Genomic DNA, 23,759 nt, shown 5'->3' on the forward strand with positions numbered 1-23,759 from the left:
CCTTATTGAGGTTGCAGGAACAAACCATCCCGATGTGTAGGAAGAAAAGTAAATATGGCAGGCGACCAGCTTGGCTTAACAGTGAAATCCTTGCTCGTCTTAAACACAAAAAAACAGCTTACAAGAAGTGGAAGAGTGGACAAATAACCAGGGAGGAGTACAAAAGTATTGTTCAGGCATGCAGGAGTGAAATTAGGAAGGCCAAATCACACTTGGAGTTGCAGCTAGCCGGAGATGTTAGGAGTAACAAGAAGGGTTTCTTCAGGTATGTTAGCAACAAGAAGAAAGTCAAGGAAAGTGTGGGGCCCTTGCTGAATGAGGGAGGGAACCTAGAGACAGAGGATGTGGAGAAAGCTAGTGTACTCAATGCTTTTTTTGCCTCTGTCTTCACAGACAAGGTCAGTTCCCAGACAGCTGTACTCTGCAGCACGGTATGGGGAGGAGGTGACCAGCTCTCTGTAGAGAAAGAAGTAGTTCGGGGCTATTTAGGAAAGCTGGACGAGCACAAGTCCATGGGGCCGGATGCGCTGCATCCGAGGGTGCTAAAGGAGTTGGCCGATGAGACTGCAGAGCCATTGGCCATTATCTTTGAAAAATCATGGTGATCGGGGGAGGTCCCGGATGACTGGAAAAAAGCTAATGTAGTGCCCATCTTTAAAAAAGGGAAGAAGGAAGATCCAGGGAACTACAGGCCAATCAGTCTCACCTCAGTCCCTGGAAAAATCATGGAACCAATTCTGAACCACTTAAAGGAAGGGAAAGTGATCAGGAACAGTCAGCATGGATTCACCAAGGGCAAGTCATGCCTGACTAACCTAATTGCCTTCTATGATGAGATAACTGGCTCCGTGGATGAGGAGAAAGCAGTGGATGTGCTATTTCTGGACTTTAGCAAAGCGTTTGATACAGTCTCCCACAGTATTCTTGCCAGCAAGTTAAAGAAGTATGGGCTGGATGAATGGACAGTAAGGTAGATAGAAAACTGGCTAGAAGGTCGGGCTCAACGGGTAGTGATCAATGGTTCCATGTCTAGTTGGCAGCCAGTATCAAGTGGAGTGCCCCAAGGGTCGGTGCTGGGGCCGGTTTTGTTCAATATCTTCATTAACGATCTGGAGGATGGTGTGGACTGCACCCTCAGCAAGTTTGCAGATGACACTAAACTGGGAGGAGTGGTTGATACACTGGAGGGTAGGGATAGGATACAGAGGGACCTAGACAAATTAGAGGACTGGGCCAAAAGAAACATGATGAGGTTCAACAAGGACAAGTGCAGAGTCCTGCACTTAGGACGGAAGAATCCCATGCACTGCTACAGACTAGGGACCAAATGGCTGGGCAGCAGTTCTGCAGAAAAGGACCTAGGGGTTACGGTGGACGAAAAACTGAATATGAGTCAACAGTGTGCCCTTGTTGCCAAGAAGGCTAATGGCATTTTGGGTTGTATAAGTAGGGGCATTTCCAGCAGATCGAGGGATGTGATCATTCCCCTCTACTCAGCACTGGTGAGGCCTCATTTGGAGTACTGTGTCCAGTTTTGGGCCCCACACTACAAGAAGGATGTGGATAAATTGGAGAGAGTCCAGCGGAGGACAACAAAAATGATTAGGGGACTGGAGCACATGACTTATGAGGAGAGACTGAGGGAACTGGGATTGTTTAGTCTGCAGAAGAGAAGAATGAGGGGGGATTTGATAGCTGCTTTCAACTACCTGAAAGGGGGTTCCAAAGAGGATGGATCTAGACTGTTCTCAGTGGTAGAAGATGACAGAACAAGGAGTAATGGTCTCAAGTTGCAGAGAGGGAGGTTTAGGTTGGACATTAGAAAAAACTTTTTCACTAGTAGGGTGGTGAAGCACTGGAATGGGTCACCTAGGGAGGTAGTGGAATCTCCTTCCTTAGAGGTTTTCAAGGTCAGGCTTGACAAAGCCCTGGCTGGGATGATTTAGTTGGGTTTGGTCCTGCTTTGAGCAGGGGGTTGGACTAGACACCTCCTGAGGTCCCTTCCAACCCTGAGATTCTATGATTCTAAATAAGAGAGAGGAGGGGATCAATTCAGCCTTCACATCCCATCCAAATACGCAGGGGGAAGGGAGGAAGCTACTGCCTGGTGTCTGCTAGGATCTATAGGAAGCCATGAGCTATATTTACCCTGAGGATATGACCCCTGCTAGGGACAATAATGAACTGAGACACCTCCCCAAGGGCTTTGTAGGGCATCCCAGATGTTTCCTTCAGGCAGTTACAGATTCTGAGGTGGTTTAATGTTTCCTCACCTGTGCGGGGAGCTCTCAGGATCTCTCTTTCCTCTGAACCCTGGAGGTCTGGGACCCATGGCTCTTCCCCTTGTTCCAGCTGGGAGATCACATCAGGCTGGGTAACAGAAAACCCTGCTCAGATGAAAGAAAACAAAGGAATTCAGTTGATTTCATAAGACTTTGTCATAAAAAACATTCTATTAATTTAACTTCAGTGCTTAGTGTGACCTGGTGGGCCAGAGGCAGGTCTCACTGAAAATGCCAAGATCAGGGCAGGCTGAAAAAGGGATCACCCACTTGGGTTATCGAGAAGCTGAAAAAAGAAATCACACGGCCCCCTTTATTGCATCCCAGTTCTCTGACTCCTAATGAGCACTTAGGTCCAGTACAGTGAGAGGTTATTTCAAAACTCTGCTCACATAAACAAAATGATCTTCTGACCCCAAAGGTCAGCCACGTTACCAGGTCAGCATAGGTTTGGATCTTACCCAAAATACCACACTGCCAGCCAATCCTTAGCATCTAAACTAAAGGTTTAAACAAAAGAAAGAAAGTTAAATGGGAAAGCAGTCAGATACATTCCAAAATGGATATATCAGGTTCTTAGCAGTATTGGTGAGTTGCCGGTGTGAAAATCTGCCTGGAACACATCCACAGCTTGGATGGGTCATTCAGTCCTTTGTTCCAGGGTTCAGTTTGTAGAGAAGTTGCTCCAGAGCCAGGAAAGGGGATTGAAGACAAAATGGAGATGATGCAGCTGCCCTTTATATTTCTTTTGCTATGTGGCTTGTACTTCCTGTGTCCCAAACACAAGATTCACAGCATGTGGCATGGAAAAGCCTTGGAGTTCTCATTACACAGGCATACCCTGGCATGTCTTGCTGACTCAATAGGTGTATCCCCTTGGTCCTTTCCATGGGCTCATTGTACAGCTGATGACCCTCAATGGGCCATCAAACAGGCTAGGCAGTGTTGATGCCAATATGTCTGGGGGTGTCACCCAGAAACACTGCGCAAGTCTGGAAATACAGATATACCCTACATATCTATAACTCACAATACAAAGGTGATACAAACATAGAAACAAAATGATCATACTTGGAAAATCATAACATTTCCCCTGACACCTTACATGGCATATCTAGCATGATTCATTGCAATTTGATAATATTATATTATTTTATTATTAATATCAAAGTGTCTCAATTCCATACAGTGTCACACTTGGTAAACCAGTGAATTTCCAGGACTAGTTCCCCAGGTCCTTGAAGATGCCGAACACTGTGCTTATGAGGGATTGAAATACCCACATATCTACTGGGAACACACACACAGACACTGTCAGTCTATACCCCTATGTTCACTCTTCTAGAAAATTATGATCAATTTTGTACACAGTATGGCTTGTGAGGTATCATTTGAAAATGCATAATCTACTGAATATTATCCTCCTGTTAAAATGTGTAGTAACACTGTATGTAAAGTTATGAGATTTTACAGTATGAGATTACGGAAAAAGTTACAATTCTGGGGAACACCCACAGACCAGTTCCTCGGAAACAGCAAGGCAAACAGCTGGTCGAACAGCCATTCTCCTGCAGGGGGAAGGTGTGAAGAAGACATTTACATTCCATCACAGGGACCTCTTGAAGCTGTTGTGGAAAACAACCACACGATTGATTTTGAATCAGCTCAGCCTGAGGCTCTTTTCTTGGTTAAAAGTGCACAGGGGGCAACAGCTATTGGAATACTGTCCCCCTGAGCTAAAAACCACACAAGGCTTTTAAAGCTTAAAACCACAATCAATGGCACATACGTTGCACGTTAATTTCCTTATTTGGAATATATTGCAAAATATGATGCAGGTCAAAAGCAAGCTGAACAATCAGTTTTCCATATTCGGCCTTTCCTGTTCTTGTTATTCCTAGTCTAGTTTGTGGTTTGACTTTTCTAACACTTCCACTGTGGTTACGTTTCACAAGCTCAGTTACTGCAAATCAGTGTGTTTGGGGACTTTCCACTTCACCTCCTTAGGCCCCTTATGCACACAAAGCCATTGTTCCCCAATTTGGGGGATTTTCCATTCCACTTTGCCTTTCTATGCCCTTTACACAGAGCAGCAAGCTCAGCTAATACTTCAGGCCTGCTAGCTTGACCAAAGCTCCAAAGCTCTTTCTGTACTTTCCCTCCCAATTCTCATATCTCCGACAGACAGCCTGGCACCATGACTCAGCTGAGAACTGAAGTTGTTTCTAGTACAAAGGACTGAGTTATAAAAAGAGGTGAGGAAAATGCTTCAGACTCTCTCTCTCCCCTTTCCCTCTGCTCGTGACAACTCCTGAAGAGCTGAACGTGGGAGGCAGGGGTGGGTTAGGTCGAGTCCTGGCTGAAAGGAAAACCAGCCTGTCTCAGCACATGGCGAGAGAAACATTTGCCTTGTTTCAGCTTGTTAACTTAGACATTAGTTTGTGTTTTATCTTGCATTTCTTTTGTAAAAAATTCTGAGCCTTATGCCTCATTATCTGTATCTTAAATTTTTTTTTGATTGTTAACTATCTTGTTTTATTCTTTATCTAACCAGTGTGTTTGTATTAAAGTGTGTTGGAAACTCCATCTGGGATAACAAGGCTGGCACATGTCATTTTCCACTGATGAAATGACAGACTTCATATGAGCTTGCGTTGTTCAGGAGTGTGCTGGACAGGGAAAGATGCACATTTCTGGGAGAAGTCTGGGAGCAGAGAATTTTCTGGGGTTCTCCTGTGCTGCACTGTAACTTGTGAGTCACTGACTAGCAGCACTCAATACTGTGTAGCTGGGAGTGAGTTACATGCTGGAGACTGTGCGTTACCTGCCCAGGAGTGGCTGTTCTCACAGTAGAGCAGTGTAAAAGGCACCCCAGCTTGGAGAACTGAGTCACACAGCTGTTCAACAGTCCAGGTTGCACTGTGGTTAATATCACAGACACTCAATTTCAAAGAGTTCCTAAAACACAGAGAAAGTAAATCCATGTCCCAGAAATCAAAGACTCCAGAGAGAGGGCAAGTCTCCCTGGCACTGCTTCTTGCTGACAGAGAGGTTCAGGGACAGTGAGAGAGTCCTGGGGAAGCTGGGAACAGGAAGCATGGGCTGGTGGGGTTCAGTGGAGAAAGGGAACAGGAAGGGCAGGGATATCACTGAATGCAGGATCTCAGCAGTACTAGATGTCAGGATAACACATATTGCAGCCCATTGGAAAACATAATCCCAGCTATACATACAAAATGATGGGATCTAAATTAGCTGTTACCACTCAAGAGAGAGATCTTGGAGTCACTGTGGATAGTTCTCTGAAAACATCCACTCAGTGTGCAGCAGCAATGAAAAAAGCGAACAGAATGTTGGGAATCATTAAGAAATAGATAGATAATAAGACATAAAATATCATATTGCCTCTACACAAATCCATGGGACGCCCACATCTCAAATACTCCGTGCAGATGTGGTCGCCCCATCTCAAAGAAGTTTACTTGAGCAAACAGGAGCTATTTGACACTGCGATGCGGCTCCTGTGCTCTGTTCCCAAAGTGTTCTGCAGCAGGGGAGGGTCTCTGGTAGCGTGTGTGTCACTGGCATATTGGGGTGATGCTGCAACAGGACAGAGTAGAGGTGGCATTGTGGGGCTGGCATGAACCTTATCTCTTCATTTCCTATTCCAAGAACCAAGAGGACGGGAATCCTTACCCAGCGAGGTCACATTTTCATAGTTCTCCTGCATGACATCCCAGTATAGGGCTCTCTGAGCGGGGTCCAGCAGAGCCCACTCTTCCCTGGTGAAATGCACAGCCACCTCCTCGAAGGTCACCGGCCCCTGAAAGAGCAAGAATCCAACACTCAGTACCTGCTGCCCCACTATTCGTAGGGGAAAGGAGCCAATCAAATGGAAGCTCTGGGTGGATCGCAGTCAACAGAGTCCCACCCCCACCCTGCAAAGAGCATCCAGCAAATACCAGGGTGAGGGGACGAAGAGAGAGCCCCTTGTCTCTCCCAGCAGATCCATCACACCCCTACTGGCCACCGACTGATACAGGAGATGGAGCCCCTAGCAGGGCGCAGGGAGAGCTCCCTGGTAGGAAGCCCAATAACCTCCTCATTGTCAGGAGCTGGATATGAAGGGCGGGGCAGCTCCCCTAAACCTCACTGATGGGTGCCCACTTCATATCTCACAGCAGCCGCTGGTCAGTCAGGTCAGGCTCCAGCACTAGGAGTCTGGTCAGTTAGACTAGCTCCATGTAGGTGGGCTATTTTCGGTTTCACAAATTAGGGTATTTCCACCACCTAATCTCATGGGTCTGTTCCTAGAATCTAGGCCACTTATTAAACAACACCCAGCAGGTTTATCTCAAGCTGTCCTCCTCCCTTCCCCACCCTGTGCATTTCCTGCCCACCTCCAACCTCGACTGTGCAAATCTTCCCATCTCTGGTGTATTTGCTGTCCTTCTCCCCCCTGCAGGAACCCACCAGCAACCTCCCGATAATCCCTACCTGAACAGGTTCCTCTGCACCCATTTCTCTTCCCTCTCCCATGGGAGGATGGGATGAGCTGGAGCGAAACATGGATGTCATTTTACAACCTGTCTGGGGGAGAAGGGCAGTTGTGGGGGTTTCAGAACAGACTTTAGTTAATTTCACAGGATGATTCTCCCAGGCCCTTTCCCTGCAGACAGGCATCCTAGATTCTGCCATCCTGGGAAAGAGATCAAGCATGTTATTACAGTGTAGACCTGGCTCCTCCTGCCAGGCTAAGCCCACAGAGACATTTTTAACCTTCCTTGAAAGGTCATCGAGTCCAGCCCCCTGCCTTCACTAGCAGGACCAATTTTTGCCCAAGATTCCTAAGTGGCCTCCTCAAGGATTGAACTCACAAACCTGGGTTTAGCAGGCCAATGCTCAAACCACCGAGCTATCATCTGACTGTCACACAAGCCATGCATGACTCACACTCCTATTTACTCAATTTAGAATTCTACAGGCAGTATATTTTCCTCTTACAATGAGGAAAAGGCATGAAAGCTACAGTGATTAATGTAGTTATTAATGTAGCCAATAAGGATACATTCAATGCAGTTTTAAAATGACTGACAGCACCAAAAAAAGCACATGTCCAAAAATTATACTAGTAGGTGGGAGATGAGGCAAAAACAGTGGGGGTAAGGAAACTTGTATGACAAATAAAGGTATAAAATTACTACTACTCAGGTTCTTGAGAGACCCCACAGCTTCTAATAACTCAGGGGACAGGACTCCTTACCCAGCGAGGTCACATTCTCATAGTTCTGCTGAATGACATCCCTGTAGAGGGCTCTCTGAGCGGGGTCCAGCAGAGCTCCCTCTTCCCTGGTGAAATACACAGCCACCTCCTCAAAGGTCACCGGCCCCTGAAAGAGCAAGAATCCAACACTCAGTACCTGCTGCCCCACTATTCACGGAACAGCAGCACCAGGGAAATGGAAGCTCCGGGAGGCACATGTTAACAGAGTCCCACCCCATCTTGCTTAGAGCAGCCAGGAGGCATCATTGGGTAGAAAGAGAGAACCTTTGTGTCTCCCAGCTGACACACGGAGGCAGAGTCTTCATATTTATCACATACCCACTAGCCAGAGCTTGATACAGGAGATGGGGCTGTCTCTGGACCCTGCTGGTGGCTCCCTGATAGGAATCCCAACACTCTCCAAATAAAATATATGGAAGAAAGGGGAAGTCAATAGTAAAGACTATAAGTTAGGAGGTCAGAATTGTAGAAAATTGGTAAGGGAAGCTATCAGAAATCAATGATCAATGAAAATTAAGAAGGAAGTTTTTAAAAGTATATTAAGTACAAAATTAATCCTAACAATGGTAGTGGTAAATTACTAGATAGAAATGGCAGAATTATAAAAAATAATGCAGAAGAGGTAAAAGTGTTAAAGAAATATTTCTCTCCTGGATTTGGAGAAAATCAAGTGATGTAACTCATATCATAAGATGTTGACGACGACACTTTCCATTCCAACAACAACTCATGAGTATGTTAAACAGCAGGTATTACAGTTAGATGTGTTTAAATCAGCAGGTCCAGATAACAAGAGTTTTGAGAGACCCGGTGGAGAAGCGTGGTGGACTGTTAGTGTTGATTTTCATTAGGATATAGAACACTGAGGAAATTCCATAAGACTGGAATAAAGCTAATGCTGTGCCAATATTTAAAAAGTGTAAAAGAGATGACCCAGCTAATTACAAGAGTGTTAGTCTAAAATCGATACTGGGCAAGAGAATGGAGCAGCTGATACTGGAGTTCATTAATAACGAATTAAAGGAGGGTAATATAATTAGTACCCATTAACAAAGGTTTAGACACAATAGATTGTCAAACCAACTGGATATCCTTACTGGATGAGATCAAAAGTTTGGTTGCAACTAATAGTATTGATGTAATATACCTAGACCTCTGTAAGGCATATGACTTGGTCCAGCACAATATTTTGACTAGAAAACTAGAAAGATACAAAATACACAGGGCATATATTAAATAGATTAAAAACTGGGATTGTAAATGGGGAACTATGGTCGAGTGGATTTCTTTCTAGGGACTTCCCACAAGGACTGGTTCTTGGCTCTGTGCTATTTAACATACTTATTAATGACCTGGAAGAGAACATAAAATCATCAGTGATAAAGTTTACAGTTGCCACAAAGATTGGGGGTGGTGGTAACTAATGAAGTGTCAGTGGATTCTGGCTCCAGCTCTGGGAGTCTGGGAAGTTGTCCCAGCCCTGGCTGGGGGGTTATTTCCTGTTCCACAAAGAGGGGAAGTTTCATTCCCAACTCCTGTGCCTTGAAATTAGGCCCTATCTGACACTACACCCCACATTCAGCATAGTGGTAGGAGTATAAAATGATTAGGCCATAATTATTAGGCATTTTGTGCAAGATGCGTCATGTGCAGTGTCATTGGAAAAGTTGTGATTGGCCGAATATGATTATCCTATGTGTGTGCATGGATCATCTTTGTTATCTGAAGTTATGGATATTGACTCTGTATCTGAAGAACAAAACATGTCAAACCAATCTGAGAGCTTTCTTTGATAGGATAACAAGCCTTGTGGATAAGGGAGAAGCGGTGGATGTGGTATACCTAGACTTTAGTAAAGCATTTGATACAGTCGCGCATGATATTCTTATCAATAAACTAGGCAAATACAACTTAGGTGGGGCTACTATAAGGTGGGTGCATAACTGGCTGGATAACCGTACTCAGAGAGTAGTTATTAATGGTTCCCAATCCTGCTGGAAAGGTATAACAAGTGGGGTTCCGCAGGGGTCTGTTTTGGGACCGGCTCTGTTCAATATCTTCATCAACCATTTTGATATTGGCATAGAAAGTACGCTTATTAAGTCTGCAGATGATACCAAACTGGGAAGGACTGCAACTGGTTTGGAGGACAGGGTCATAATTCAAAATGATCTGGACAAATTGGAGAAATGGTCTGAGGTAAACAGGATGAAGTTTAATAAAGACAAATGCAAAGTGCTCCACTTAGGAAGGAACAATCAGTTTCACACATGCAGAATGGGAAGAGACTGTCTAGGAAGGAGTACGGCAGAAAGGGATCTAGGGGTTATAGTGGACCACAAGCTAAGTATGAGTCAACAGTGTGATGCTGTTGCAAAAAAAGCAAACGTGATTCTGGGATGCATTAATAGGTGTGTTGTGAGCAAGACACGAGAAGTCATTCTTCCGCTCTACTCTGCGCTGGTTAGGCCTCAACTGGAGTATTGTGTCCAGTTCTGGGCACCACATTTCAAGAGAGATGTGGAGAAATTGGAGAGGGTCCAGAGAAGAGCAACAAGAATGATTAAAGGTCTAGAGAACATGACCTATGAAGGCTGAAAGAATTGGGTTTGTTTAGTTTGGAAAGAGAAGACTGAGAGGGAAAAAGATCTTGGAGTTATCGTGGATAGTTCTCTGAAGATGTCCACGCAGTGTGCAGAGGCGGTCAAAAAAGCAAACAGGATGTTAGGAATAATTAAAAAGGGGATAGAGAATAAGACTGAGAATATATTATTGCCCTTATATAAATCCATGGTACGCCCACATCTCGAATACTGTGTACAGATGTGGTCTCCTCACCTCAAAAAAGATATTCTAGCACTAGAAAAGGTTCAGAAAAGAGCAACTAAAATGATTAGGGGTTTAGAGAGGGTCCCATATGAGGAAAGATTAAAGAGGCTAGGACTCTTCAGTTTGGAAAAGAGGAGACTAAGGGGGGACATGATAGAGGTATATAAAATCATGAGTGATGTTGAGAAAGTGGATAAGGAAAAGTTATTTACTTATTCCCATAATACAAGAACTAGGGGTCACCAAATGAAATTAATAGGCAGCAGGTTTAAAACAAATAAAAGGAAGTTCTTCTTCACGCAGCGCACAGTCAACTTGTGGAACTCCTTACCTGAGGAGGTTGTGAAGGCTAGGACTATAACAATGTTTAAAAGGGGACTGGATAAATTCATGGTGGCTAAGTCCATAAATGGCTATTAGCCAGGATGGGTAAGAATGGTGTCCCTAGCCTCTGTTCGTCAGAGGATGGAGATGGATGGCAGGAGAGAGATCACTTGATCATTGCCTGTTAGGTTCACTCCCTCAGGGGCACCTGGCATTGGCCACTGTCGGTAGACAGATACTGGGCTAGATGGACCTTTGGTCTGACCCGGTACGGCCTTTCTTATGTTCTTATGTTATGTTCTTAGGGGACATGATAGAATTTTTCAGGTAGCTAAAAGGGTGTCATGAGGAGGAGGGAGAAAACATGTTCATCTTAGCCTCTAAGGATAGAACAAGAAGCAATGGGCTTAAACTGCAGCAAAGGGAGGTTTAGGTTGGACATTAGGAAAAAGTTCCTAACTGTCAGGGTGATTAAACACTGGAATAAATTGTCTAGGGAGGTTGTGGAATCTCCAACTCTAGAGATATTTAAGAGCAGGTTACATAAATGTCTATCAGGGATGGTCTAGACAGTATTTGGTCCTGCCACGAGGGCAGGGGACTGGACTCGATGAACTCTTGAGGTCCCTGCCAGTCCTAGAATCTATGGATCTATGAATAAGAATGGCCATACTGGGTCAGACCAAAGGTCCATCCAACCCAGTATTCTGTCTACTGACAGTGACCAATGCCAGGTGCCCCAGAGGGAGTGAACCTAACAGGTAATGATCAAGTGATCTCTCTCCTGCCATCTATCGCCACCCTCTGACGAACAGAGGCTAGGGACACCATTCCTTACCCATCATGGCTAATAGCCATTAATGGACTTAACTTAACTCCATGAATTTATCCAGTTCTCTTTTAAACGCTGTTATAGTCCTAGCCTTCAGGATCTCCTCAGGCAAGGAGTTCCACAGGTTGACTGTGTGCTGCATGAAGAAGAACTTCCTTTTATTTGTTTTAAATCTGCCGCCCATTAATTTCATTTGGTGGCCCCTAGTTCTTATATTACATGAACAAGTAAATAACTTTTCCTTATTCACTTTCTCCACCAGAGGAAGCACCTGAGGAACAAAGACTGAACTGGAGGAAGTGTTGGTCCCAGGGTAAAGGGATTTCAAGATTGTATATTGAAACTTGGTGGACTGCTTCTATCATCAGTAAAGGTGAGAAATTGCTAGTTCAAATTCTATCTAGTACGTTAGCAAATAACCAAAAACTCAGACTAAGCCTAAGTAATCTGCTTTGATCGCTTTGCTATCACTTACTGCTGGGAAATTGACTGTTGTCTTCTCTGTCCTTGAGTGGCTTAGGTAAAGCACTCAGGTAGCTTGGTTGGCTGCATGGCGCTACCTGCTGTCGTGTTGGGTGATAACAGGGACTGGAGAGGCTGGCTAAATCTCCAGCCAACCACTGTGAGAAGGGCCAGCCCAGCTTCAGGGTTAGAGGGCACAGCGGTTCCCAGAAGCCCCCCACAGTGCACCGCGGGGCTGACAACCCATCACATCCTACATTACACAAGTCTCAGAAGCTTTGTCACATCCTGTCCCCTCCCTTTCTCCACCCTAGATAGTTCCTGACTCCCACCACCTTGAGCAATTCCCACCCTCCTATGCATTTACTGCTCCTCTCCCTCCAAGCAGAACCCACCACCAGCTCCCTGAGAATCCCTTACCTGAGCCAGCTCCAGTGCAGCCATTTCCTTCCCCCTGAGAAGAGGGGATGACCTGGAGCGAAACGTGGACGTTATTCTGTAACCTGCCAGGGCGAGAAGGGCAAGGTGAGAGAATTCAGGTGGGGTTTTTGTCCATTCCACAAGCCGATTCCCCCCCAGGTTTTCCCCTGCTAATGGACATTCTAGGTTCTGCCACACTGTGGAGCACAGAGTGACCCTATTCCAGTACAGGCCTAGCCCCGTCCCACCAGGGTGTGACCCTCTGACACAGGGTGAAACCCTCCCAGCAGCAGAGTCTCTCTGTTACACTTATGTTTGTGGACGATACCAAGCTGGGAGGGGTTGCAAGGACTTTGGAGGATAGAACTGAAATTCAAAATGATCTGGACAAACTGGAGAAATGGTCTGAAGTAAATAGGATGAAATTCAATAAGGACAAATCCCAAGTACTTCACTTAGGAAGGAAAAAGCAGTGGCACATATACAAAATGGGAAATGACTGCCTAGGAAGGAGAACTGCGGAAAGGGATCTGGGGGTCACAGTGCATCATAAGCTAAATATGAGTCAATAGTGTTAGACTGTTCCAAAAAAAGCAAGACATGAGAAGTAATTCTTCCGCTCCACTCCGCGCTGATTAGGCCTCAACTGGAGTAGTGTGTCCAGTTCTGGGGGCCACATTTCAGGAAAGATGTGGACAAATTGGAGAAAGTCCAGAGAAGAGCAACAAAAATGACTAAAGGTCTAGAGAACAAGACCTATGAGGGAAGATTGAAAAAATTGTGTTTGTTTAGCCTGGAGAAAAGAAGACTGAGAGGGGACATGATCACAATTTGCAAGTACACAAACAGTTCTTACTAGACGACCTCTCGAGGTCCCTTCCAGTTCTATGATTCTATAAAGCAAAGGCCAGAGAAGAGCAGAATCAAAGGAGTCACTCTGGGGATTCTCCCTGTCACTGTCCCCAAGGCAGCTCTCTCAGGTTTACAAAGCTGTTGGATGCTCCAGCCTTTATCCAGTCTCTCCTGGCAGTGCCCCTTTCACGGGCTGGGCCTAGTTTTAGCCTTTGGGAAGCGTGACCCCGGGGGCGCTGAGACGGGGCCTTCTTGCCTCAGCACATCTTGTTTCTTTCTGTGGCTCCCCAGTGAGTCCCAATGAGTAGATACTCCTCATACAGACTATGAGTATAAGAGCTGCCCACTGCGTCAGAGCAATGGTCCGTCTAACTCAGTGGCCAGTGCCAGGTGCTTCAGAGGGAACTAACAGAACAGGTAACCATCAAATGATCCATCCCCTGTCGCCCAGTCCCAGCTTCTGGCAAACAGAGGCTAGAGACACTATCCCTGCCCAGCCTGTCTGTGACACTGGCAGATGAGGTGTTAGCTCTTGCAAAAGCCCCCATGTCTTCACTGAACAAGGACAAACGCATCACTGGGCAGAAAGCTGAAGTCCCAGCGCATGGGGCTGAAGTCCAGGGCCCTGAGCCCCACCACTCAGAGCTGAAGCCAAAGCCTGAGCAATGTAGCTTTGTGGGGGCCCCTGTGGCATGGGGCCCCAGGCAGTTGCCCTGCTTGCTGCCCCCTAACGCCAGCCCTGGCTTTTATATGCAGAAAACCAGCTATTGTGGCCCACGTGGGCCGTAGAGTTTTTATAGCATGTGTGTGGGGAGGGCTCAGAAAGAAAAAGGTTGAAAACCCCTGGAGGGACCATGTGTCACAAAGGTGAGCTCACCTGCGTGGTGAGATATATGGGATCACCCAAGGGGACTGGCTGTGATTCCATGTTAATGCTGTTACAGAGCCTGAAGCGTTTACACTGGATTCTAGGTTGGTGAAATCTCCATACAGACCTCACACCCAATTTTGGGTTTGTTCCCTGCTTCTCACCAGTCTGTCTGAGGCTGGTGCTCGTGCTCTCCAGTCACTGGGGACAGCGTTACAGAGACTAACGGGCACAACGCCACCAGCAGCAATTGGCAGCACTGCAGAGCAGGCTTTACAGGGACACACTGTGGGACAAATGGTCTGTGGTCTCCACCAAACCCCCGTTCTCCTCCAGGGCACGTCAGCATCCCGGCAACCTTCTAGGAGGGTCCAGGCTGCCACCCCTCCAGTGCTGGATCTGCAGCACAGCATCACCCGCACCCCATGACCCACCTTGTCTCCTGAGACAGAGGTGAGTGATGGAGGGGGCAGAACGGATCCAGGGGGCAGGGAGAGGGATAACAAAACACACCTCCTGGGGTCACCCCTCAGGAAGTGACGGTGACAGGCAGTGAAGGGGGAGGGGAGGGAGTGGGAGCAGCACCCTCAAGGGCAACGCTGCCAGTGGGTCTCCCCACCACCTCAGGCATGCAGCTGATAGGGGGCCATTCCCTGGGCGCCTGTGAAGGGCTATATAAACCCCACGCTGGCATAGAAGGGGTTAAACTGCTGCTTTAGTCTGGACTGGCCTGTCAGGACTGGAGCAGGAGTTAACAGGAGAGACCTACTCTACTCTGGGGGGGGGAGGGCACACCCTGGGAAGGGAACAGTCTGTGGAGCATTTCCAGCCCCAAGGAGAGGGCTGGCAGCATTCGGGGCTCTGGCCTTCACTGAGGGGGGGGGGATCCCAGAGCTCAAAGGGGGAGCAGGTTAAAACTTGTGCTGGGGACCCACTAAACTCTGAAGGGGACTGAGACGCTCCCAGGGCTCTCAGAAGTAAGAGGGGCTCAGATCCTGATGGGAGCTGTCCACAGGGCTTTCCCCGTTTCTCTTTCATTCCTTTATTTACCCTTGTTTGCCGACAGTCGGCTCTTTTGCTGTTTCACCTGCTGCCCCGAGAAGGACGTGCCCCCGTAGCACCCTGGGGCAGGGGCCAATGGGACTCTCAGAGCTGCACCCCAGAAGGCCTGAGGCCCAGCAGTTGGGCACCAGTTCGATGGGCTGGATGGCCTCTCCCTGGGGGCTGCCAGCAGCCTGGCACATGGAGTAGACACGGGGTGGCCTGGGGAGCAGGAAGCGGGGCAGCGTCCCAGACAGCACAGCGAGAAGGCAAATGGAGAGGGGACATGAGGCACTGCAGTGAACTCAGCACCCGTCCTGAAGGCCACTGGCAGAAAGTCGTCCTCTCCTTGGCCTAGGGGGGTTAGACAGTGACACAGAGATCCCTTGGCAAAGGGTCACTTGGTCTTTGCCAGCAGCTCTCACCTGAGACCTGACAAACCCACCACACCAAACACATCGCTTGGAGGAGGGTCCTGTGAGGTGTCTACAGAAAGCTCATAACTGGTCAAGACTCAGTGACAGAGAGATCAGCGTATGGGTCATATGTACGGAACAAAGCATTGACGCTGAACATCTGCTTTATAAACTCAACTGTCCAGCCTTGCTCCCTCCCAAACTAGCAGTGGAAAACCATCGGGACACCACCAAACAACTGAAACTGGAGTGTGGGGGAGCTGAAGGTGGGGGAGTGTGATGGGGAGTGTGGGGGAGCTGAAGGTGGGGGGGCGTGATGGGGAGTGTGGGGGAGCGTGATGGGGAGTGTGGGGGAGCTGAAGGTGGGGGGGCGTGATGGGGAGTGTGGGGGAAACTGGAGTGTGGGGGAGCTGAAGGTAACAAATTTTATCATCCCAAATCCAAACTAGGAATAGTTTCAAGGCACATGTTACACGTGTATGGGGTGCAGGGGCAGGCCAGAGTGTATAGGGGAGGAGGCCTGTTTGGAGGAGGGGCAGAGCTAGGGCACGGCTGGACCAGGAGCAGAAGGCCCAGCTGGGGCACAGACCATGCCAGAGATTTCTCTCGCTGGCTCTGTTACCACTGCCCAGGGCAAACACTTGAAAGAAGGGGAGGCTGAGCTGCAAATGGTGTCAGGAGGAGGAGGAGAGACACTTGAAAGCATGACCATTATTCCCATTCCACCGTAACAAAAAGTACAGGAGAGGGGAGCAAAACTTCAGAATCACGCAGCACCTAGGTGGTGAGAGCACTGGACCCAGACTATTCCTGGCTCTGCCAGGGGCCTGCTGGGTGACCTTGGGTAAGTCACTGCACTTCCCTGTGCCTCTGATTGCAAACTTGTGTGAGACCCACAACTGCCTATAGCGCTGCTAACTCCTCCTGCCAACATGGCTCTGTGCAAAAAGCTAGGAAATTCACCTATTAAAACTTTATGAAAGCAGGATTTAAGGTTGCCCGAAGCTGACTGGTGCCCCTCCAGAAGAGAGATCAGCAAAACTCAAACTTGTAATAATCAGGAAATGCAGAAAAAGTACCCACCAATGTAATCCTAATTCTGCAATTCACAAAGGCAGCAAAGCCCTGGAAAGGCAACTTTCAGAAGCAAACAGAAGGGGACAGAGCTTACCTTTGCTAAGGCAGAATGTGGTTTCAGGTGAGCTGCGCTGTACAGGAGCTACCGACACCTGTTCTACACTCAGATACTGGGCCTGCTCCCCAGAAACAGCCGCACACTTGGTCAACTGAACATCCCTTCACCCCTTTTTACAACTCTTTCATCCTTACTCACAGAAGTTCCAGCTAACGTTGTACATTCACTCACCCATCCTGAAGCACACAGACTGCTCTCACATCCCATCTCACTGCTGACCATTCCCATGGCAAACAGTCCCGTTTCCTCCTGACAACATGCACCGCTCAGTGCAGAAACGAGACAGACTGGAAGCTCCAGGTACACATGCACCTCTCTCCTTTCATCGCACAATGGGGGACTCAGACCCAGATCTTCTCATATCACAGTCACACCTCCACCAAATTGCTTTAACTAACACCTCGACCAATCAGTGCGGTCCTTGCCCCAAAGAGATCACAATCCAAGTAGACAATGGGTAGGAGGAAAGCACAGAGGGGCTGTGACTTCCCCCAGGTCACCAAGCAGGTCAGGGACAGAGCCAGGAACAGACCCCGGTAACTCCAGAGCCCCGTCACCCGCAGCTTGGAAAGGTCCCCAGACCCCATTGTATTAGGCTGCAGGAAGAGGTGGTTTGTCCATGGATGCACAGGCTGTCTCGGCAGGGCAGCTCAGCTGCGGTCCCTGCACACAGCTGGGTGTGTGGGTCATGGGTCAGGAGAAGTCAGTGTCCCCGTCCCCCCCACAAGCCTTCAAACTGGGACATGGTGCACCAGTACCAGAGTGCACTAGTGTAAATTCTGTCTGTACTAAGGGTTTGCACCAGTGCCTAAAACACCAGGGTGGCAGAGACCTTCAGAGACAGCAGTACGGTGGCACTAGAACCTAAGACTAAGCTAGATAAGTTTATGGAGGAGATGGTATGATAGGATACCGGGCTTAGTCAATAGGTTAATTAAGTGCCACACTGGTAAATAGTACAATGGGTCAATGATATGTTATTCTTAACCTTTTTCCAGAGGGTCTGGCTGGAGAGTCTTGCCCGCATGCTCGGGGTTCAGCTGACCGCCATATTTGGGGTCGGGAAGGAATTTTCCTCCAGGGTAGATTGGCTGTGGCCCTGGAGGTTTTTCGCCTTCCTCCGAAGCATGGGGCAGGGGTCGCTTGCTAATGGAGTGGGGAGATCGGCTAATGTGGCCTGCATCTTGCAGGAGGTCAGACTAGATGATCATATTGGTCCCTTCTGATCTATGATTCTATGATTCTATGATTCTATTTCTAGCTCGGTCACAGACAGCCTGGGTGACCTTGGACAGGTCAATGTTTCTCCTCCCAACTTTAGTCTCTTTCCCCAGCTGCCCACTCACTGGGGTCTCCTCTCTCTCCAGAGCTGCTCACCACTACAGTCTGTGTGGGTGTCCCCAGAGCTAAGGCAGGTCAGCTCGGGAATAGTCTTACAAGGGGGCTGGGGAGTCTCTGTCCCTGGAAGTTTTTAGGAACAGGCAGGACAGAGATAATCTACAGAGACCGGATCCTGCCTCAGCAGGGGGAGCTGGACAGGGACATGGCAGCTGAAGGCACTAGGCTGCCCTACAATAGATACGTATGAAAACAAATCACACAGAATAAAACCCACCACAACATAACGTCAGGCAATTCAGGGAAAACCAACCCCCCCCCCCACACACACACACGGAGGGGGGGGGGCAGGTGTCGATCAGGGATAAGATCTGAGCGGTTCCCACCAGGGTCTGACCGAGGAGCGGGGGGAAAAGCGGCGCCGTTGGCCCCCAAGGCCCCGTCCCGCGGGGGGGACCCGGGCACAGGGTCGATCCGGGCGGTGGCTCGCGCGGTCCCGTTACCGGGGCGGGGCCCCGCGCTCGGCCCGGTCCGGCGGCAGCAGCGGAGGCGGGAGAACGGGGCGGGGGGGGTGGGGGGGGTGGGATGTTTTATATCCGTGTCTGAGAGTTGGGGGGAAAACGGGTCACAGACTCCGCCCCCGGCAGCGGGGAGACAAACCCCCAGCGCGGGGGGGCAGGGCGGGGTGAGGGGCCCCGGGGGAGGGGCGGGGCGGTGTGAGGGCCCCGGGCGGGCGGGGCGGTGTGCGGGGCCCCCGGGGGGGGGATTTTACGGGACGCACCAGCGCACGAGGGCAGAGACGGTTCCCCCCCCTAACACGGGCCGCAGGGAGCCCGGGGGGGGAGGGGGCGGCAGTGGGGGAGGGGCAGGGGCGAGACACGGACACACACTCACCCCCCCCACCGCTACGGGGGCCGCACCGGGACCCCCCGCCCCGCCCTAGCTCCCGGCCCGGCCCAGGGCGGTGGGGGGGGGGGTCTCGGGCCCAGGTGTCTGTTCCCCGCGCCCCGCTCAGCTCTTACCGGTTCTGCCGCGCGCCCGGAGCCTCCCCCCGCAGCGGCCGGAAGTGACGCACCCCGCGGGGGACGGGGGGAGGGAGTCACGTGACGGGGCCGGTGTAACGACAGAAACAGCCCCCGCTCCGGACTCGCTACTTGGGCTGCACTGAGCATGCGCAGCAGAACGGAGCCTGCGCAGTAACCGCCGCTGTCGCCGCTGCCCGCTCTCTGCCCTCACCGCTCCCGGCGCTTCGCTGCCCGCTCCGCGGGGGGGTGAAAAGCCCCGGGGGGCAAATCGCAGCGGGGGGGAGGGGCTGCCAGGGGCTGAGCGGGGCAGAAATTCACTGGGGGGGTCGAGCTGCTGCAGGGGCGGGGAGGGCCGGGGGAAATGGGGGAGCCGCTGCCAGACCCTGTGCGGGACAAACCCCGTTTGGGGAACAGGGGCCCCGGGCCGAGCCCCCGCTGCGCGCGCAGGTCCGGGGGCCGGGCGGGGGCACCGGCTGTCTCGGTTCTGCCGCGTGTCAGCCCGGGGCGGGTTCCCGGGGCTCCAGGCACCGCCCCCGCCTGTCCGAGCCCCGACCCCGCAGCGCCGCTCGGTCTGTGCCAGCGCTGCGGGCGGCCCCTGCTCCGGCCGGGAGCCCGAGTGCGGGACACACCGGCCAGACCCCGCCCCCGGCTCTGCCTCCCGCCCCGGGACTGTGGGAAAGTGTCTGTGTCCGTGTGAAACCCCGCAGCCCCTTCCCTGGTGCAGCGCCGAGCTGCCAACTCCCCAGCCCGCGTGTCCGCACCCCCTGCACCCCTGCCCCAGCTCAGAGCCTGCCCCCTCACTCAACCTCCCCATAGCCTGCAACCCTCCTGCCCCAACTCCCCAGCCCGCGTGTCCGCCCCCCTGCACCCCATCCCTGCCCCAGCTCAGAGCCTGCCCCCTCACTCAACCTTCCCATAGCCTGCACCCCCCCCCCAACTCCCCAGCCCGCGTGTCCCCTGCCCCCATCCCCTGCCCCAGCTCAGAGCCTGCCCCCTCCTCAACCTCCCCATAGCCTGCAACCCTCCCGCCCCCAACTCCCCAGCCCGCGTGTCCGCACCCCCTGCACCCCATCCCCTGCCCCAGCTCAGAGCCTGCCCCCTCACTCAACCTCCCCATAGCCTGCAACCCTCCCGCCCCAACTCCCCCGAGCCCGCGTGTCCGCCCCTGCACCCCAATCCCTGCCCCAGCTCAGAGCCTGCCCCTCACTCAACCTCCCCATAGCCTGCAACCCTCCCGCCCCCAACTCCGCCCCGAGCCCGCGTGTCCGCACCCCCTGCACCCCAATCCCTGCCCCAGCTCAGAGCCTGCCCCCTCACTCAACCTCCCCATAGCCTGCATCCCTCCCGCCCCCAACTCCCTCCCGAGCCCGCGTGTCCGCACCCCTGCACCCCATCCCCTGCCCCAGCTCAGAGCCTGCCCCCTCACTCAACCTCCCCATAGCCTGCAACCCTCCCGCCCCAACTCCTCCCCCGAGCCCACGTGTCCGCACCCCCTGCACCCCAATCCCTGCCCCAGCTCAGAGCCTGCCCCCTCACTCAACCTCCCCATAGCCTGCAACCCTCCCGCCCCCAACCCCCAGAGCCCGCGTGTCCACACCCCGCACCCCATCCCCTACCCCAGCTCCCTACGCCCAGCGCCGCACCACCCAGAGACCCCCACAACCCCCGTGCCCGGCACCCCTCCGACCCCCTACACCCAGCGCCGCACCACCCAGAGACCCCCACAAACCCCCTGCCCGGCACCCCTCCGACTCCCTACGCCCAGTGCCGCACTGCCCGGAGACTCCCGCCAACCCGCTGCCCGGATCCCCTCCAACTGCCTATGCCCAGCGCCGCACCACCCAGAGACCCCACCAACTCCCTGCCACAACTGCACAGTGCCCCACACAGATCTCCCCCACTGCACAGCCCCCCAACACACAGATCTCCCCACCCCCACTGCTCAGCACCCCCCAGACCCACTAGAGACCTACTCTCCCACACCTCCAGCCACAGTAGCCGGCCCTGATGGGAGGTGACTGTGTCTGCCAGGCTGAGCTGGCAGCGCAGCCAGAGCTGGTCCTGGGGCAGGATAACTCGGGCCCCTTGGGAGTGGTGGAAGCAGCTAGGCTGGAGCAGGAGCAGAGCCTACCCGGGCCAGGCTCCCTCAGGACCCAGCTGAGCCTCCCTCTGCCTCCCCTGTGAGTGGCTGAGACTGGCCCAGCCTCTACACCAGTCCCAGGTGGCTCTTCCCCCGGGGAGGCAGGTGGGGCCCCACAGGTCCCAGGCAGTGGAGACAGCTCAGAGCTGGAGCAGTGCTGGGGAGCGGGGCAGATCCCTGAGACGTGACTCCCGAGATCCCACCCAGCCCACCCACACCCATTGGCCCCGTGGCCAGCAGCCCTGCTGAGCCCGCATGGTGGCCCCCAGCTGCTGGGTGATGAGCCCTCTACAGCAGTGGCATAGCCAGGCTCTAACATCAGGGGAGCAAACACGTAAAAAGAGGCACCACCCAACATATCCAATTACTAATTACATATGTTTAAATTTGTTATACATATTTATTTATTTTCTACTTAAAATAAAAACCCAAGAATGATCCAGCCACAGAAGGATTTGCACAGCCGGCATTTTGCAGGAGAACTTTAGATTATACTTAGATATACTTTTGATTCTAGAAACTAAACAACAGAATACAGTAGCTTATAATTGTCACAGGTTTAAAAAAATACTGGCCATTTTTTCCAGTTACTAATTTCATTTTAAAATCAATCAGTGAAAAGCACTTTATTTATAATAGATCATAATCACCAAAAAGGCATAACAAATACAAGTTTTATGAGAATTGGTGAGCAAAGATCTCATAGCTCTTCAGGGTTGGACACAGCAGTAATTTCCCTTAAAGTAGCTTTATTCATGGGTTTTTAAAAAAACAGAAGACATCTCTACGACACAGGTTGGCAGTCTAACATTTTTGAAACACTGAGTACTGAAAGTTAGACTATTTAACCAATTTAAGCTGTACACACACACACACACACACCCCTCTCTCCCTCTTCCTGCTTTCCTATCACCAGTTCTGTTACTACAGGAATGAAATCTAGACATCCTTTAAAAAGGACAGTTACCTGTTCCGTAACTGGTGTTCTTTGAGATGTGTTGCTCCGGTCTATTCCACAGTAGGTGTGCGTGCTTGCCACATGCACTGGTGCCGGAAATTTTTGGAGCACCGCTGCGACCCCGGGAGAGGCCTCTATAGCGCTATAAGGAGCTGCGCACGCCCCCCTCCCTCTGGTCCTTCGTGGCAGACAACTGCGACAGATGGTAAGAAGGCTGGGATGTGGAGTTGACAGGTGCAACACATCTGGAAGAACACCAGTTACGGAACAGGTAACTGTCCTTTCTTCTTCGAGTGACTGCTCCTGTGTATTCCACAGTAGGTGACTCCAAGCTATATCTGATGGAGGTGGGTAGGAGTTTAAGGGTTATCAGGACGGAGTACCACCCTACCAAACCCGACGTCATCCTGTGCTTGGGAGACGATCGCATAGTGCAAGGTAAAAATGTGGACAGATGACCATGTGGCAGCCCTACATGTCCTGGATAGGGATGTGGGTGACATAGGCGGCCGACGAGGCTTGCGCTCTCGTAGAATGCACCTTCACTATAGGCGGTGGGGTAACCCCTGCCAAGTCGTAACACGTGCGTATGCACAAGGTGATCCAGCAGGAAATGCGCTGGATGGAAACTGGGTGCCCCCTAATCCGCTTGGCCGACACAACTAATAGTTGCAAGGACTTCCTGAACTGCCTGGTTCGGTACAGGTAGAAGGCCAGCACATTAGCCAGGAGGAAGCAGATCGTGAGTGTTTTCAACCACAAACCCCATCCCTCCAGATTTGCAACCATCCCTGGACCAGTGACAGGTGCATAACCATACCTTGACCAGTGACAGGTGCATAGGCAGCCAAGTCATTGGAAATAAGCAAGGAGGAAGCCAGTGGAAAAATGAATGGGGCCACTCTGGTTATCACCTTGGGGTCAGGGAGTGCTCTGTACCGCTAAACCTTACCTCCCTTTTCACGTATTCACACACAAAAAAGTGAAAGAGCGCACCTCAATCATCCAATAGGTCAATTTGGCACATTAGCCAGGAGGAAGCAGATCGTGAGTGTTTTTGACCACAAACCCCATCCCTCCCAATTTGCAACCAGTCCTGGACCAGTGACAGGTGCACAACCATCCCCGGACCAATGAAAATGGCCACTCTGGTTATCACCTTGGGGTTAGGGGTGTGCTCTGTACCCCCAAACCTTACCTCCATTTTCATGTATTCATACACAGAAAAGTGAAAGAGCATGCCTCAATCTTCCAAAAGATCAGGATTTGGCAACCTTTCAGAAGTGCTGTGCCGAGTCTCTCTGATTTAAGGTTTCGCATGCCAGTAATACATTTTAATATTTTTAGGTCTCTTTCTATAAGTCTATAATATATAACTAAACTATTGTTGTATATAAAATAAATAAGGTTTTTAAAATGCTTAAGAAGCTTCATTTAAAATTAAATTAAAATGCAGAACCCCCCAGACCCCTGCAATAGGTCAATGTGGCACA

General features: G+C 50.8%; 1 protein-coding gene across 1 annotated transcript in view; it reads right to left on the minus strand.

Annotated features, from left to right (window-relative positions):
* Nucleotides 1-23,759, minus strand: part of LOC120381964 (zinc finger protein 850-like) — a gene marked incomplete at both ends in the record, with an annotated part of 298,933 nt that overhangs the window by 269,253 nt on the left and 5,921 nt on the right. The window lies entirely within an intron of this gene.

The sequence above is a fragment of the Mauremys reevesii genome, linkage group 14, assembly GCF_016161935.1.
Source record: "Mauremys reevesii isolate NIE-2019 linkage group 14, ASM1616193v1, whole genome shotgun sequence".
NCBI classification, from domain to species: domain Eukaryota; kingdom Metazoa; phylum Chordata; order Testudines; family Geoemydidae; genus Mauremys; species Mauremys reevesii.